The following is a 15,745-nucleotide window of genomic DNA, read 5'->3' on the forward strand; positions in this document are numbered from 1 at the left end:
AACAACCTGGCCAAGATTTCAGCAGACGGTAAAGCGGGCAGAGGTACAAAATGAGCCTGTTTGGAAAATCTACCCACCACCACCCACACCACGGAGTTACCCCTGGATGGAGGGAGATTAGTGATAAAGTCCATGGACAAATGTATCCATGATCTATCTGGAACTGGCAAAGGTGCCAATTCCCCTGCCAGCCGGCAATGAGAACTCTTAGAACGGCCACAAACTCCACATGCAGATACAAAACTATTCACATCCGCAAGCAAAGAAGGCCACCAGAAAATCCTTTTAACTGCCTCCCGGGTGGCTGATTCCCAGAATGAGCACTCAACACAGACTCATGAAACTCCTGCAGGAGTCTAAGATGGAAATGTTCCAGGACAAACAATTTACCATCAGATTTATTACTGGGAGCCAGAGCTTGGGCCTCAAATATCTCTCTCCAAATCAGATGAGATTTTTGCCACTACCACCCCAGGTTGCAGAATGGAGGATGGAGGTTCAGGAGGAGACACCAGATCAAAGCTTCGGGACAATGCATCTGCCTTAACATTCTTCGACCCTAAATGAAAGGTGATAGAAAATTGAAATTGGGACAAAAAGTGACCACCAGGCTTGCCTGGGGGTCAACCTTTTGTCAGACTCCATGTAAGCTAAATTCTTGTGATCAGTGACCATGGAGATAGGATGAACAGCCCCTTCCAAAAAATTGCTTCCGTTCTTCAAAGGCCAACTTAACAGCCAGGAGCTCTTTATTACCCACATTGTAATTTCTCTTGGCAGAAGAGAACTTTCTGGAAAAGAAGTCACAAGGTTTGAGATTGGTCAGAGTAGCGGGGCCCTGAGACAACACTGCCCCCACTCCTACCTCAGAAGTGTCCACCTCCATGATAAAAGGTCTAGACGAGTCTGGCTGGACCAACACTGGGGCGGAAATAAAACACTTTTTTAAAGTCAGAAAATAATTTTTCACAGATGCTGACCAATTCTTAACAGCAGCCCCCTTGAGAGTAAGATCAGTCAGGGGCTTAACCACCTGCAAAAAACCTAGGAAGCGTTGCAAGCCCTTTAAATCATGAGATTGAACCCAATCACTAATAGCATGGACTTTTTTCAAATCCATGCGAAAACCCTCACAAGAAACAAGCAAACCCAAAAAAGATAATTCCTGTACAAAGAATGAACACTTCTCCAACTTAGCATACAAATGGTTTTCTCTAAGTCTCAGAAGAACAGTTCGCAGATGGTGAAAGTGGTTTTGACTATCAGGGGAGTACACTAAAATGTCATCAAGATAAATGGCCACAAAGCGCTCCATAAGAAAAGAAAAAATTACATTAATAAAGTTTTGAAAAACAGCAGGAGCGTTAGTCAGACCAAAGTGCATGACCAGGTTCTCAAACAGTCCTTCAGATGTGAGAAATGCAGTTTTCCACTCATCCCCTTCATGAACCCTTATCAGGTTATAGGCTCCCGTAAATCAAGCTTGGAAAACCATTTGGCCCCAGAAAGTTGGTTACACAGATCTATAATGAGGGGGAGTGGATACGTGTTTCTCATGGTTATCTTGTTGAGTTCTGGAAAGTCGAGGCACGGCCGCAAACCACCAGCTTTTTTATTAACGAAGAAAAACCCAGAGGATACAGGCAAGACAGAAGGGCGAATATGCCCTTTGCGGAGACTCTCTGAAATATATTCCTTCATGGCTTAGGGCTCAGGCCCAGACAAATTAAACAAACAAGCCTTGGTCAGTTTAGCCCCAGGAATTAAGTCCATGGCAATATTGAAAGGTCTATGTGGTGGTAACGCCTCAGCCTCGCTTCAGTCTTCAAAGTCTTTTAGGTAATCTGGAATACCCTCCTTTAGTAGAGAGGTAAAAATATTAAATAATTTTTAGGGTTCTTACAGAAGTTATGAGAGTAGTACAGTAGTCCTGTTTAGCAGAATTGAAATTGAAAACTGCTGGTTTATAAGTGAAAAAGTCTAAGGCTGTGTGCACACGTTGCGGATTTAATTGCGGATCCGCAGTGGTTTTTTTCATTAAATCCGCAATGTAGTGCAAAACTAATGTTAGTCAATGTTAACCACACCCTACATGTGCACATGCTGTGGAAAATGCACACTTTAAATGCTGCGGGTTTTTTTCCGCAGCATGTCACTTCTTTTGTGCGGAACTGCAGCGTTTCTGCACCCATTGACTTCCATTGTGTGGGTCAAATCTGCAGTTAAACCGCAGATGTAAAACCATTTGCATATCAGCTGCAGATTTGGTGCAGTTTTGGGTGTCAAAAACGCTGCAGAAGGAAGTGATGTCATGATGTGACTGTTCTCCATGGCAGATCGTCATGGGACACTCGATATTAATGGACTACGACGGAAAAGACAGCACATCGTGTGATTTGTAAGTATGGTAAAACGTAGAATATTAAAATACTTTTGTCTGTGTCTTTTTTTTTAAAGTCTTTCAGTAATTTAGGATTAATAATGGATAGTTATCTTATTGACGCCTTTTCATTATTGACCGGGGTTAAGGTCACCTTACAATGGCAAGGTGACATTAACCCCTTATTACCCCATATCCCACCGCTACTCGGGAGTGGGAAGAGAGAGGCTAAGCGCAAGATTTGGCGCATCTTACAGATGCGCCATTTCTGGGGTGGCTGCGGGCTGGTATTTGTAGCCGGGGGGGCAATATCCATGGCCCCTCTCTAGGCTATGAATATCAGCCCACAGCTGTCTGCGTAGCCTTTTCTGGCTATGAAATATAGGGGGACCCCATGTCATTTTTTTTCTGGGGTCCTCCTATTTTAATAGCCAGTAAGGCCATGCAGACAGCTGCTGGCTGATATTCATAGCCCGGGAAGATTAACCCCTTCCCAGGCTACAAATTATCAGTACGCAGTCGCTGTCTTTCCCTTTCTGGACAAGAAAATTGGGTGTGAGCCTACTCCTTTTTTGGAGGGGGATTAATAATGGATAGGTGTCTTATTGACGCCTCTCCATTATTAACCGGGGATAAGGTCACCTTACAATGGCAATAGTTATTACAACATTTGACACCGCTTCCAGGTAGTGGGAAGAGAGGGACTAGGCCAGGATCACACATCTGATAAACACAGCCAAGTCTCACTTGTTAATACCCGCCATTGCCGCTGTTACTCATGATTGTAGCCTGCGGCCGCAGAGCACTACATGGAGCTGCACACTGTGCTCTTAAGTGCATGTGCCAAAGCCGGGTATTAACATGCATGACTTGGCCGTGTTTATCGCATGTGTCATCCCGGCCAAGGGCCATCTTAGGCCTCTTTCTATAGTTTCTATCTGTGTTGCCTCCGCCCGACGGACACTGATTTTACGACGGATCCTGTGCACGACGGATGAAATGGATGGCCATCCGTCAAAATCCATCACTAATACAAGTCTATGACAAAAAACAGAATCCTGCAAATCTTTTTGCAGGATCCAGTATTTGAAAAAAACAATGGATTTGGACGGGAGGAAAAAGAGGGAAATGTGAAAGAGCCCTTACTGATGCACCTTTTATGTATTGTCTGTGTGCCGATGTTTTGAGTCCGGTGGTTTTCCAAAACCATGCTACATTTTAAGGTTAATATCTGCCCTAACTAACGCTCTCTCTATGGGTATACATATATATTTATAATATATATGTTATATATCTATATATAACATATATAGGTGTGTCTAGATTTCTCTACTTTTTTATCATAAATATATTTACTATTAAATATGAGTATGTTTTTTAATTACATTTTGCTATCCATTATAGATAAGGGACATGCCAGCCATTTGGGACCCAGCCGATGAGGCCTACAAAGATAAATTTGCAAGGGATAACTGTTATGAACTGGTGGTTTAGGAGCAACATGGGACGTGCTCTGGAGGAGGTGGTACCTGTACTGACCGCAGTTCCTGAGCTTAACACAACACTAGAAGTAGCCGTGGGATGTTCCTGTCACTCCCTAGACACCTCGTCACAGCCGGAGGACTAACTACCCCTAAAGATAGAAACAGGAAAGCTATCTTGCCTCAGAGAAAATTCCCAAAGGACAGACAGCCCCCCACAAATATTGACTGTGAGTGGAGAGGGAAATGACATACACAGATGTTGTGAATTACGTTCTTGGGCTCCCTCCTGTGGTTATGAATGGTACTTTTGCCCTTGGGCTCCCTCTGGTGGTTTCGAGTGGAACTGCTGCTCCTTGAGTTTAGCCGTAGCAGCTGCTTTCACTAATCGGCTCCCCTGGCCTTGCTATTTAACTTGGCTCTGGTCTGTAGTTCATGCCAGCTGTCAATGTTCTCTGGGTTGGATTCAGATCTCTCCTTGGATTTCTCTGATGGCCTGTCCATTTCAGCATAAGATAAGTTCTTGCTAGTTCTTTGGTTGTCCATTTGCTTTGGACTTTACTGCTCAGTTTAAGTTATGTTTCTTTTTGTCCAGCTTGTCATTATGAAATATTCAGGCTAGCTGGAAGCTCTGGGGAAGCAGATTTGCCCCTCCACACCGTGAGTCGGTGTGGAGATCATTTTTGTAAACTCTGCGTGGATTTTTAGTTTTTAATACTGACCGCACAGTATCCTTTTCTATTTCTGTCTATCTAGATTAGAATTGGCCTCCTTTGCTAAAATCTGTTTTCATTTTTGTGTATGTCATTTCCCTCTCTACTCACAGTTAATATTTGTGGGGAGCTATATTTCCTTTTGGGAATTTCTCTGAGGCAAGATAGTTTTCTGTTTCCATCTTTAGGGGTAGTTAGTTCTTAGGCTGTGACGAGGTGTCTAGGGAGAGTCAGGAACACTCCACGGCTATTTCTAGTGTTGGTGTTAGGATTAGGAACTGCGGTCAGTAAAGCTACCACCTCCTCAGAGCTTGTCCCATGATTCATTTTACCCACCAGGTCATATCAGTGCTTCTCCGTAACCACCAGGTCATAACAGTACAGCTGGCCCACAATGTGTTAAATGCATCTCAAAAAAGGGAAAAGAAAGTTCTGAGCCATTTTTTTTTCCTTTGCAGCTTGTTGTGTCTTTTTTTTTCCCTTTAATCTCTGGGTGGTTCAGGAATCTGGTGCTGATATGGAGGTTCAGGGTCTGTCCTCGCGTGTCGATCATCTCGCTGCAAGGGTACAGAGTATCCAAGATTATGTTGTTCAGACTCCGGTTTCTGAGCCTAGAATTCCTATTCCTGATTTGTTTTCTGGGAATAGATCTAAATTTTTGAACTTTAAAAATAATTGCAGATTGTTTTTTGCTCTGAAACCCCGTTCCTCTGGTGACCCCATTCAGCAGGTGAAGATTGTCATTTCTCTGCTGCGTGGGGACCCGCAGGATTGGGCATTCTCCCTTGAGCCAGGGAATCCTGCATTGCTCAATGTAGACGCATTTTTTCAAGCACTCGGACTGCTGTATGACGAACCTAATTCTGTGGATCAGGCAGAAAAAATCTTGCTGGCTCTGTGTCAGGGTCAGGAAGCGGCAGAAGTATACTGCCAGAAATTTAGAAAGTGGTCTGTGCTCACAAAATGGAATGAGGATGCCCTAGCAGCTATTTTCAGAAAGGGTCTTTCTGAAGCCCTTAAAGATGTTATGGTGGGGTTCCCCACACCTGCTGGTTTGAACGAATCAATGTCTCTGGCCATTCAGATTGATCGGCGCCTGCGCGAGCATAAGGTGGTTCACCATATGGCTGTGTCCTCTGGGCTGAGTCCTGAGCCTATGCAATGTGATAGGATTTTGACTAGAGCAGAACGGCAGGAATTCAGACGTCAGAATGGGCTGTGTTTTTACTGTGGTGACTCTACTCATGCTATTTCTGATTGCCCGAAGCGTACTAAGAGGGTCGCTAGGTCTGTTACCATTAGTACTGTACAGCCTAAATTTCTCTTGTCTGTTACCCTGATTTGCTCATTGTCGTCCTTTTCTGTAATGGCATTTGTGGATTCTGGTGCTGCCCTGAACTTAATGGACTTAGAATTTGCCAAACGCTGTGGTTTTTCCTTGGAGCCTTTGCAGAGCCCTATTCCCTTGAGGGGGATAGATGCTACGCCATTGGCCAAGAATAAACCTCAGTACTGGACACAGTTGACCATGTACATGGCTCCAGCACATCAGGAAAATATTCGCTTTTTGGTGTTGCATAATTTGCATGATGTTGTTGTGCTGGGTTTCCCATGGTTACAGCTACATAATCCGGTGCTGGATTGGAAATCTATGTCTGTGACTAGTTGGGGTTGCCAAGGGATGCATTGTGATATTCCTTTGATGTCAATTTCCTCTTCCCTCTCTTCTGAAGTTCCTGAGTTTTTGTTGGATTTCCAGGATATATTTGATGAGCCCAAGTCCAGTTCCCTACCTCCTCATAGGGTGTTATGATCCTTAGTGGTTGAGGATCACAAAATACTCCAGCTAAGTAACAAAACATAGGACAAGCTTTAGGGAGGTGGTAAACTGGACTGACCGCAAATCTGAACCTATCCAACACACTAGAGGTAGCCGGTGAACGTGACTAAAATCCTAGACGTCTCGAGCCAGCCTGAGGAACTAACTACCCCTAGAGAGAAAGAAAGACCTCACTTGCCTCCAGAGAAATAATCCCCAAAGATATAGAAGCCCCCAACAAATAATAACGGTGAGGTAAGAGGAAGGCACATACACAGGGGTGAAAGCAGATTCAGCAAATGAGGCCCACTAATACTAGATTGCAGAAAATAGAAAAGGGGTCTGTGCGGTCAGTAAAAAACCCTTACAAAATATCCACACAGATTTCAAGAACCCCCGCACCAACTAACGGTGTGGGGGGGAGAAACTCAGTCCCCTAGAGCAACCAGCAAGCGAGGAAATCACATTTTAGCAAGCTGGACAAGAAACATGATGAATGCTGATAATCAAAAAATAAACAAACAAAAACTTAGCTTGTCTTGGAGAGACTGGGAGCAAGGTAGTCACAAGGAATCTGAAGAGCACTGAATACATTGAGAGCAGGCAAGGAACTGAGTATCCAGGTGAGCTAAATAGGAAACCAACCAAGGATAACGAACCAGCTGATGCTGCCAACCTGCAGAAAGACAACACTACACAGTACCGCTTGTGACCACTAGAGGGAGCCCAAAAATAGAGTTCACAACAGTACCCCCCCCTTGAAGAGGGGTCACCGAACCCTCATCAAGACCCCCAGGGCGATCAGGACGAGCTGCGTGGAAGGCGCGAACCAAATCGGCCACATGAACATCAGAGGCGACAACCCAGGAATTATCCTCCTGACCATAGCCCTTCCACTTAACCAAATACTGAAGCCTTCGTCTAGAGATACGAGAATCCAAAATCTTCTCCACCACGTACTCCAATTCGCCCTCGACCAGCACCGGAGCAGGAGGCTCAACAGAAGGAACCACAGGTACCACATACCTCCGCAACAAAGACCTATGGAACACATTATGAATGGCAAACGATGCTGGGAGATCCAAACGAAAAGACACCGGGTTAAGGATTTCCAAGATCTTATAAGGACCGATGAAGCGAGGCTTGAATTTAGGAGAGGAGACCTTCATAGGAACATACCGAGAAGACAGCCACACCAAATCCCCAACACGAAGTCGGGGACCCACACCGCGGCGGCGGTTGGCAAAGCGCTGAGCCTTCTCCTGTGACAACCTCAAATTGTCCACCACATGGTTCCAAATCTGCTGCAACCTATCCACCACAGAATCCACCCCAGGACAGTCAGAAGACTCAACCTGACCCGAGGAAAAACGAGGATGGAAACCAGAATTGCAGAAAAAAGGTGAAACCAAAGTAGCAGAACTAGCCCGATTATTAAGGGCAAACTCGGCCAATGGCAAAAAAGTCACCCAATCATCCTGATCAGCAGAAACAAAACATCTCAAATAAGTTTCCAACGTCTGATTAGTTCGCTCGGTTTGGCCATTAGTCTGAGGATGGAAGGCCGACGAAAAAGACAAATCAATGCCCATCTTAGCACAAAAAGTCAGCCAAAACCTGGACACAAACTGGGATCCTCTATCAGACACAATATTTTCAGGAATGCCGTGCAAGCGAACCACATTCTGAAAAAATAGAGGAACCAAATCGGAGGAAGAAGGCAACTTAGGCAAGGGCACCAAATGGACCATCTTGGAAAAACGATCACACACCACCCAGATGAGACATTTTCTGAGATACTGGAAGATCCGAAATAAAATCCATGGAAATGTGCATCCAAGGCCTTTTCGGAATAGGTAAAGGCAAAAGCAAACCGCTGGCACGAGAACAGCAAGGCTTAGCCCGAGCACAAATCCCATAAGACTGCACAAAGGAACGCACATCCCGCGACAAGGAAGGCCACCAGAAGGACCTAGCCACCAAATCTCTGGTACCAAAAATCCCAGGATGACCCACCAACACCGAAGAATGAACCTCGGAAATAACTCTGCTGGTCCATCTATCCGGGACAAACAGTCTCTCTGGTGGACAACGGTCAGGTCTATCCGCCTGAAATTTCTGCAGCACTCGTCGCAAATCTGGGGAAATGGCAGACAAAATCACTCCCTCTCTGAGAATACCAGCCGGCTCAGAAACTCCCGGAGAGGCAGGCACAAAACTCCTAGAAAGTGCATCAGCTTTCACGTTCTTCGAACCAGGCAGGTATGAGACCACGAAGTTGAAACGGGAGAAAAACAACGACCAACGAGCCTGTCTAGGATTCAGGCGCTTGGCAGATTCAAGGTAAATCAGATTTTTGTGATCAGTCAAGACCACCACACGATGTTTAGCTCCTTCGAGCCAATGTCGCCACTCCTCAAATGCCCACTTCATAGCCAACAACTCCCGATTACCAACATCATAATTCCGCTCGGCAGGCGAAAACTTTCTTGAAAAGAAAGCACATGGCTTCATCACAGAGCCATCAGAGCTTCTCTGCGACAAAACAGCCCCTGCTCCAATCTCAGAAGCATCAACCTCGACCTAGAAGGGGAGAGAGACATCTGGCTGACATAAGACTGGAGCTGAAGAAAACCGGTGCTTCAGCTCCCGAAAGGCCTCCACGGCTGCAGGAGACCAATTAGTCACATCAGAACCCTTCTTGGTCAAATCCGTCAAAGGTTTAACCACGCTAGAAAAATTAGCGATGAAACGACGGTAAAAATTAGCAAAACCCAAGAACTTCTGAAGACTCTTAACAGACGTGGGCTGAGTCCAGTCATGAATAGCCTGGACCTTGACTGGGTCCATCTCCACAGTAGAAGGAGAAAAAATAAAACCCAAAAAGGAGACCTTCTGTACTCCGAAGAGGCATTTTGAGCCCTTCACAAATAAAGCATTAGCACGCAGGACCTGAAACGCCATCCTGACCTGCTTCACATGGGACTCCCAATCATCAGAAAAGACCAAAATGTCATCCAGATAAACAATCACAAATTTATCCAGATATTCTCGGAAGATGTCATGCATGAAGGACTGAAACACAGAAGGAGCATTAGAGAGTCCAAAAGGCATCACCAAGTACTCAAAATGGCCTTCAGGCGTATTAAATGCTGTTTTCCATTCATCTCCCTGCTTAATGTGCACAAGGTTATACGCATCACGGAGATCTATCTTGGTGAACCAACTGGCACCCTTAATCCGAGCAAACAAATCAGACAATAGTGGTAAAGGATACTGAAATTTGACTGTGATTTTATTCAGAAGACGATAATCTATACAAGGTCTCAAAGAACCGTCCTTCTTGGCCACAAAAAAAAATCCTGCACCAAGAGGGGAAGAGGATGGGCGAATATGTCCCTTCTCCAAAGACTCCTTTATATAACTCCGCATCGTGGCATGCTCTGGTATAGACAGATTAAAAAGTTGTCCCTTAGGGAATTTACTACCAGGAATTAAATTTATAGCACAGTCACAATCCCTATGAGGGGGCAGGGCACTGGACCTGGGCTCATCAAATACATCCTGGTAGTCAGACAAAAACTCAGGGACCTCAGAAGGAGTGGAAGAAGCAATAGACACCAACGGAGCATCGCCATGAATTCCCTGACAACCCCAACTTGACACAGACATAGCTTTCCAATCTAAAACTGGATTATGAGCCTGCAGCCATAGCAGACCCAAAACGACAACATCATGCAAATTATGCAGAACAAGAAAGCGAATCACCTCCTGATGTACGGGAGTCATGCACATGGTCATTTGCGTCCAATACTGAGGCTTATTCTCAGCCAATGGCGTAGCATCAATTCCCCTCAGAGGAATAGGAAATTCCAAAGGCTCCAGGACAAAACCACAGCGCCTGGCAAACGACAAATCCATCAGGTTCAGGGCAGCACCTGAATCCACAAAAGCCATAACCGGGTAGGACGACAAAGAACAAATCAAAGTAACAGACAAAATAAATTTAGGCTGCATAGTACCAATGGTGACAGGTTTAGCGATTTTTTTTAAGCGTTTAGAGCATGCTGAGATAACATGAGTAGAATCACCACAGTAAAAGCACAACCCATTTTGACGTCTATGACTTTGTCGCTCAATTCTGGTCAGAGTTCGGTCACATTGCATAGACTCAGGTCTCTGTTCAGAAAATACCGCCAATGGATGAGCAGATTTGCGCTCCCGCAAACGCCGATCAACCTGAATGGCTAAAGCCATAGAATCACTCAGACTTGTAGGGGTGGGAAACCCCACCATAACATTCTTAACGGCCTCAGAAAGACCTTCTCTGAAATTTGCAGCCAGGGCACACTCATTCCATTGAGTAAGCACCGACCATTTCCGAAATTTTTGACAATACACCTCTGCTTCATCCTGACCTTGAGAGATAGCCAGCAATGCTTTTTCTGCCTGATTCTCAAGATTAGGCTCCTCATAAAGCAGTCCAAGAGCCAGAAAAAATGCATCTACATTAAGCAATGCAGGATCTCCTCGCACCAGAGAGAAAGCCCAATCTTGAGGGTCGCCACGCAACAAGGAGATAACAATTTTAACTTGCTGAGCGGAATCACCAGAGGAACGAGATCTCAGAGATAGAAATAACTTACAATTATTCTTAAAATTTAGAAACCTAGATCTATCTCCAGAAAACAACTCAGGAATGGGTATCTTTGGTTCTGACATAGGGCTATGAATAACAAAATCCTGAATACTTTGCACCCGTGCAGTAAGATGATCCACACCAGAAGTCAGCGTCTGAACATTCATGTCTGCAGCTGAGCTCAAAACCACCCAGAGTTCAAGGGGATGAAAGAAGCTAAACAGGTACAGGTACGGTACTGTGTAGTGTTGTCTTTCTGCAGGTTGGCAGCATCAGCTGGTTCGTTATCCTTGGTTGGTTTCCTATTTAGCTCACCTGGATACTCAGTTCCTTGCCTGCTCTCAATGTATTCAGTGCTCTTCAGATTCCTTGTGACTACCTTGCTCCCAGTCTCTCCAAGACAAGCTAAGTTTTTGTTTGTTTATTTTTTGATTATCAGCATTCATCATGTTTCTTGTCCAGCTTGCTAAAATGTGATTTCCTCGCTTGCTGGTTGCTCTAGGGGACTGAGTTTCTCCCCCCACACCGTTAGTTGGTGCGGCGGTTCTTGAAATCTCAGTGTGGATATTTTGTAAGGGTTTTTTACTGACCGCACAGACCCCTTTTCTATTTTCTGCTATCTAGTATTAGTGGGCCTCATTTGCTGAATCTGCTTTCACCCCTGTGTATGTGCCTTCCTCTTACCTCACCGTTATTATTTGTTGGGGGCTTCTATATCTTTGGGGATTATTTCTCTGGAGGCAAGTGAGGTCTTTCTTTCTCTCTAGGGGTAGTTAGTTCCTCAGGCTGGCTCGAGACGTCTAGGATTTTAGTCACGTTCACCGGCTACCTCTAGTGTGTTGGATAGGTTCAGATTTGCGGTCAGTCCAGTTTACCACCTCCCTAAAGCTTGTCCTATGTTTTGTTACTTAGCTGGAGTATTTTGTGATCCTCAACCACTAAGGATCATAACAGTAGAGCAGGCCAAAAAGTGTTTAATGCATCGCAGAAGTGGGATAAAAAGAAGACCTGAGTACATTTTTTTTTTCCTCCCGCTTTTCCTTTGCTGCAGTCTGTTTAGCTTCTTTCATCCCCTTGAACTCTGGGTGGTTTTGAGCTCAGCTGCAGACATGAATGTTCAGACTCTGGCTTCTAGTGTGGATCATCTTGCTGCACGGGTGCAAAGTATTCAGGATTTTGTTATTCATAGCCCTATGTCTGAACCAAAAATACCCATCCCTGAGTTGTTTTCTGGAGATAGATCTAGGTTTCTAAATTTTAAGAATAATTGTAAGTTATTTCTATCTCTGAGACCTCGTTCCTCTGGTGATTCCACTCAGCAAGTTAAAATTGTTATCTCCTTGTTGCGTGGCGACCCTCAAGATTGGGCTTTCTCTCTGGCGCCAGGAGATCCTGCATTGCTTAATGTAGATGCATTTTTTCTGGCTCTTGTACTGCTTTATGAGGAGCCTAATCTTGAGAATCAGGCAGAAAAAGCGTTGCTGGCTATCTCTCAAGGTCAGGATGAAGCAGAGGTGTATTGTCAAAAATTTCGGAAATGGTCGGTGCTTACTCAATGGAATGAGTGTGCCCTGGCTGCAAATTTCAGAGAAGGTCTATCTGAGGCCGTTAAGAATGTTATGGTGGGGTTTCCCACCCCTACAAGTCTGAGTGATTCTATGGCTTTAGCCATTCAGGTTGATCGGCGTTTGCGGGAGCGCAAATCTGCTCATCCTTTGGCGGTATTTTCTGAACAGAGACCTGAGTCTATGCAATGTGACCGAACTCTGACCAGAATTGAGCGACAAAGTCATAGACGTCAAAATGGGTTGTGCTTTTACTGTGGTGATTCTACTCATGTTATCTCAGCATGCTCTAAATGCTTAAAAAAAAAATAGAGTTCTCAACACCCTGGACGCATATTTCCATGGATTTTACTTCTGAGCTTCCTGTTTCTCAGAAGATGTCTGTCATCTGGGTGGTTTGTGACCGGTTTTCTAAGATGGTCCATTTGGTACCTTTGCCTAAGTTGCCTTCCTCCTCTGATTTGGCTCCATTATTCTTTCAGCATGTGGTTCGTTTGCATGGCATTCCGGAGAATATTGTGTCTGACAGAGATTCCCAGTTTGTTTCTAGGTTTTGGCGATCCTTTTGTGCTAGAATGGGCATTGATTTGTCTTTTTCGTCAGCATTTCATCCTCAGACAAATGGCCAAACGGAGCAAACCAATCAGACCTTGGAGACCTATTTGAGATGCTTTGTGTATGCTGATCAGGATGATTGGGTGACCTTCTTGCCGTTGGCCGAGTTTGCCCTTAATAATCGGGCTAGTTCGGCTACCTTGGTTTCGCCTTTCTTTTGTAACTTCGGTTTTCATCCTCGTTTTTCTTCGGGGCAGGTTGAGCCTTCGGACTGTCCTGGTGTGGATTCTGTGGTGGACAGGTTGCAGCGGATTTGGACTCATGTGGTGGACAATTTAACGTTGTCTCAGGAAAAGGCTCAACGTTTTGCTAACCGTCGTCGGTGCGTTGGTCCCCAGCTTCGTGTTGGGGATTTGTTCTGGTTGTCTTCTTGTCATGTTCCTATGAAGGTTTCTTCCCCTAAGTTCAAGCCCCGCTTTATTGGTCCTTATAAGATTTCTGAAATTATCAATCCGGTGTCTTTTCGCTTGGCCCTTCCAGCTTCTTTTTCCATTCATAATGTGTTCCATAGATCTTTGTTGCGGAGATATGTGGTGCCTATGGTCCCCTCCATTGACCCTCCTGCTCCGGTGTTGGTTGAGGGGGAGTTGGAATATGTGGTGGAGAAGATTTTGGATTCTCGTCTTTTGAGGCGGAAGCTTCAGTATCTGGTCAAGTGGAAGGGTTATGGCCAGGAGGATAATTCTTGGGTTTTTGCCTCTGATGTCCATGCTGCCGATTTGGTTCGTGCTTTTCATTTGGCTCATCCTAATCGGCCTGGGGGCTCTGGTGAGGGTTCGGTGACCCCTCCTCAAGGGGAGGGGGGTACTGTTGTGAATTCCGTTCTTGGGCTCCCTCCTGTGGTTATGAATGGTACTTTTGTGAGTTCTGCCCTTGGGCTCCCTCTGGTGGTTTCGAGTGGAACTGCTGCTCCTTGAGTTTAGCCGTAGCAGCTGCTTTCACTAATCGGCTCCCCTGGCCTTGCTATTTAACTTGGCTCTGGTCTGTAGTTCATGCCAGCTGTCAATGTTCTCTGGGTTGGATTCAGATCTCTCCTTGGATTTCTCTGATGGCCTGTCCATTTCAGCATAAGATAAGTTCTTGCTAGTTCTTTGGTTGTCCATTTGCTTTGGACTTTACTGCTCAGTTTAAGTTATGTTTCTTTTTGTCCAGCTTGTCATTATGAAATATTCAGGCTAGCTGGAAGCTCTGGGGAAGCAGATTTGCCCCTCCACACCATGAGTCGGTGTGGAGATCATTTTTGTAATCTCTGCGTGGATTTTTAGTTTTTAATACTGACCGCACAGTATCCTTTTCTATTTCTGTCTATCTAGATTAGAATTGGCCTCCTTTGCTAAAATCTGTTTTCATTTCTGTGTATGTCATTTCCCTCTCTACTCACAGTTAATATTTGTGGGGGGCTATCTTTCCTTTTGGGAATTTCTCTGAGGCAAGATAGTTTTCTCTTTCCATCTTTAGGGGTAGTTAGTTCTTAGGCTGTGATGAGGTGTCTAGGAAGAGTCAGGAACACTCCACGGCTATTTCTAGTGTTGGTGTTAGGATTAGGAACTGCGGTCAGTAAAGCTACCACCTCCTCAGAGCTTGTCCCATGATTCATTTTACCCACCAGGTCTTATCAGTGCTTCTCCATAACCACCAGGTCATAACACACAGAATGAAACTAGGATGTAGCAAAGGAGGCCAATCTAGCTAGATAGATAGAACAGGACAGAATACTGTGCGGTCAGTATTAAAAACTAGAAAAATCCACCACAGAGTTTACAAAAATCTCCACACCTGACTAAAGGTGCAGAGGGTAAATCTGCTTCCCAGAGCTTCCAGCTTAACTGACTAAATCCATACTGACAAGCTGGACTAGAAAAAACATAGAATGTGCTGAACGATTAAGTCCACAACAAGTGGAAAGCAAAAGAACAAAGCAAGGACTTATCTTTGCTGAACTGGTCAGAATATCAGGGAAATCCAAGAGAGATGTGAATCCAAGCAGGAACCATTGACAACTGGCACTGGCTGAAGGATAGAGCCAGGATAAATAGCCGAGCCAGAATAGACGATCAGTGGAAGCAGCTGCTGACTGCTAAATCCAAGGAGCAGCAGTTCCACTTAAATCCACCGGAGGGAGCCCAAGAGCAGAACTCACAAAGTGCCACTTACAACCACCGGAGGGAGCCCAAGAGCGGAATTCACAACAGTACCCCCCCTTGAGGAGGGGTCACCGAACCCTCACCAGAGCCCCCAGGCCGATCAGGACAAGCCAAGTGAAAGGCACGAACCAAATCGGCGGCATGGACATCGGAGGCAACAACCCAAGAATTATCCTCCTGGCCATAACCCTTCCACTTGACAAGATACTGAAGCCTCCGCCTCAAAAAACGAGAATCCAAAATTTTCTCCACCGCATATTCCAACTCCCCTTCCACCAACACCGGGGCAGGAGGATCAACAGAGGGAACAACGGGCACCACATATCTCCACAACAAAGATCTATGGAAAACTTTATGGATGGCAAAAGAGGCTGGAAGGGCCAAACGAA

This window comes from Ranitomeya variabilis, chromosome 2 (assembly GCF_051348905.1).
Source record: "Ranitomeya variabilis isolate aRanVar5 chromosome 2, aRanVar5.hap1, whole genome shotgun sequence".
Classification (NCBI taxonomy): domain Eukaryota; kingdom Metazoa; phylum Chordata; class Amphibia; order Anura; family Dendrobatidae; genus Ranitomeya; species Ranitomeya variabilis.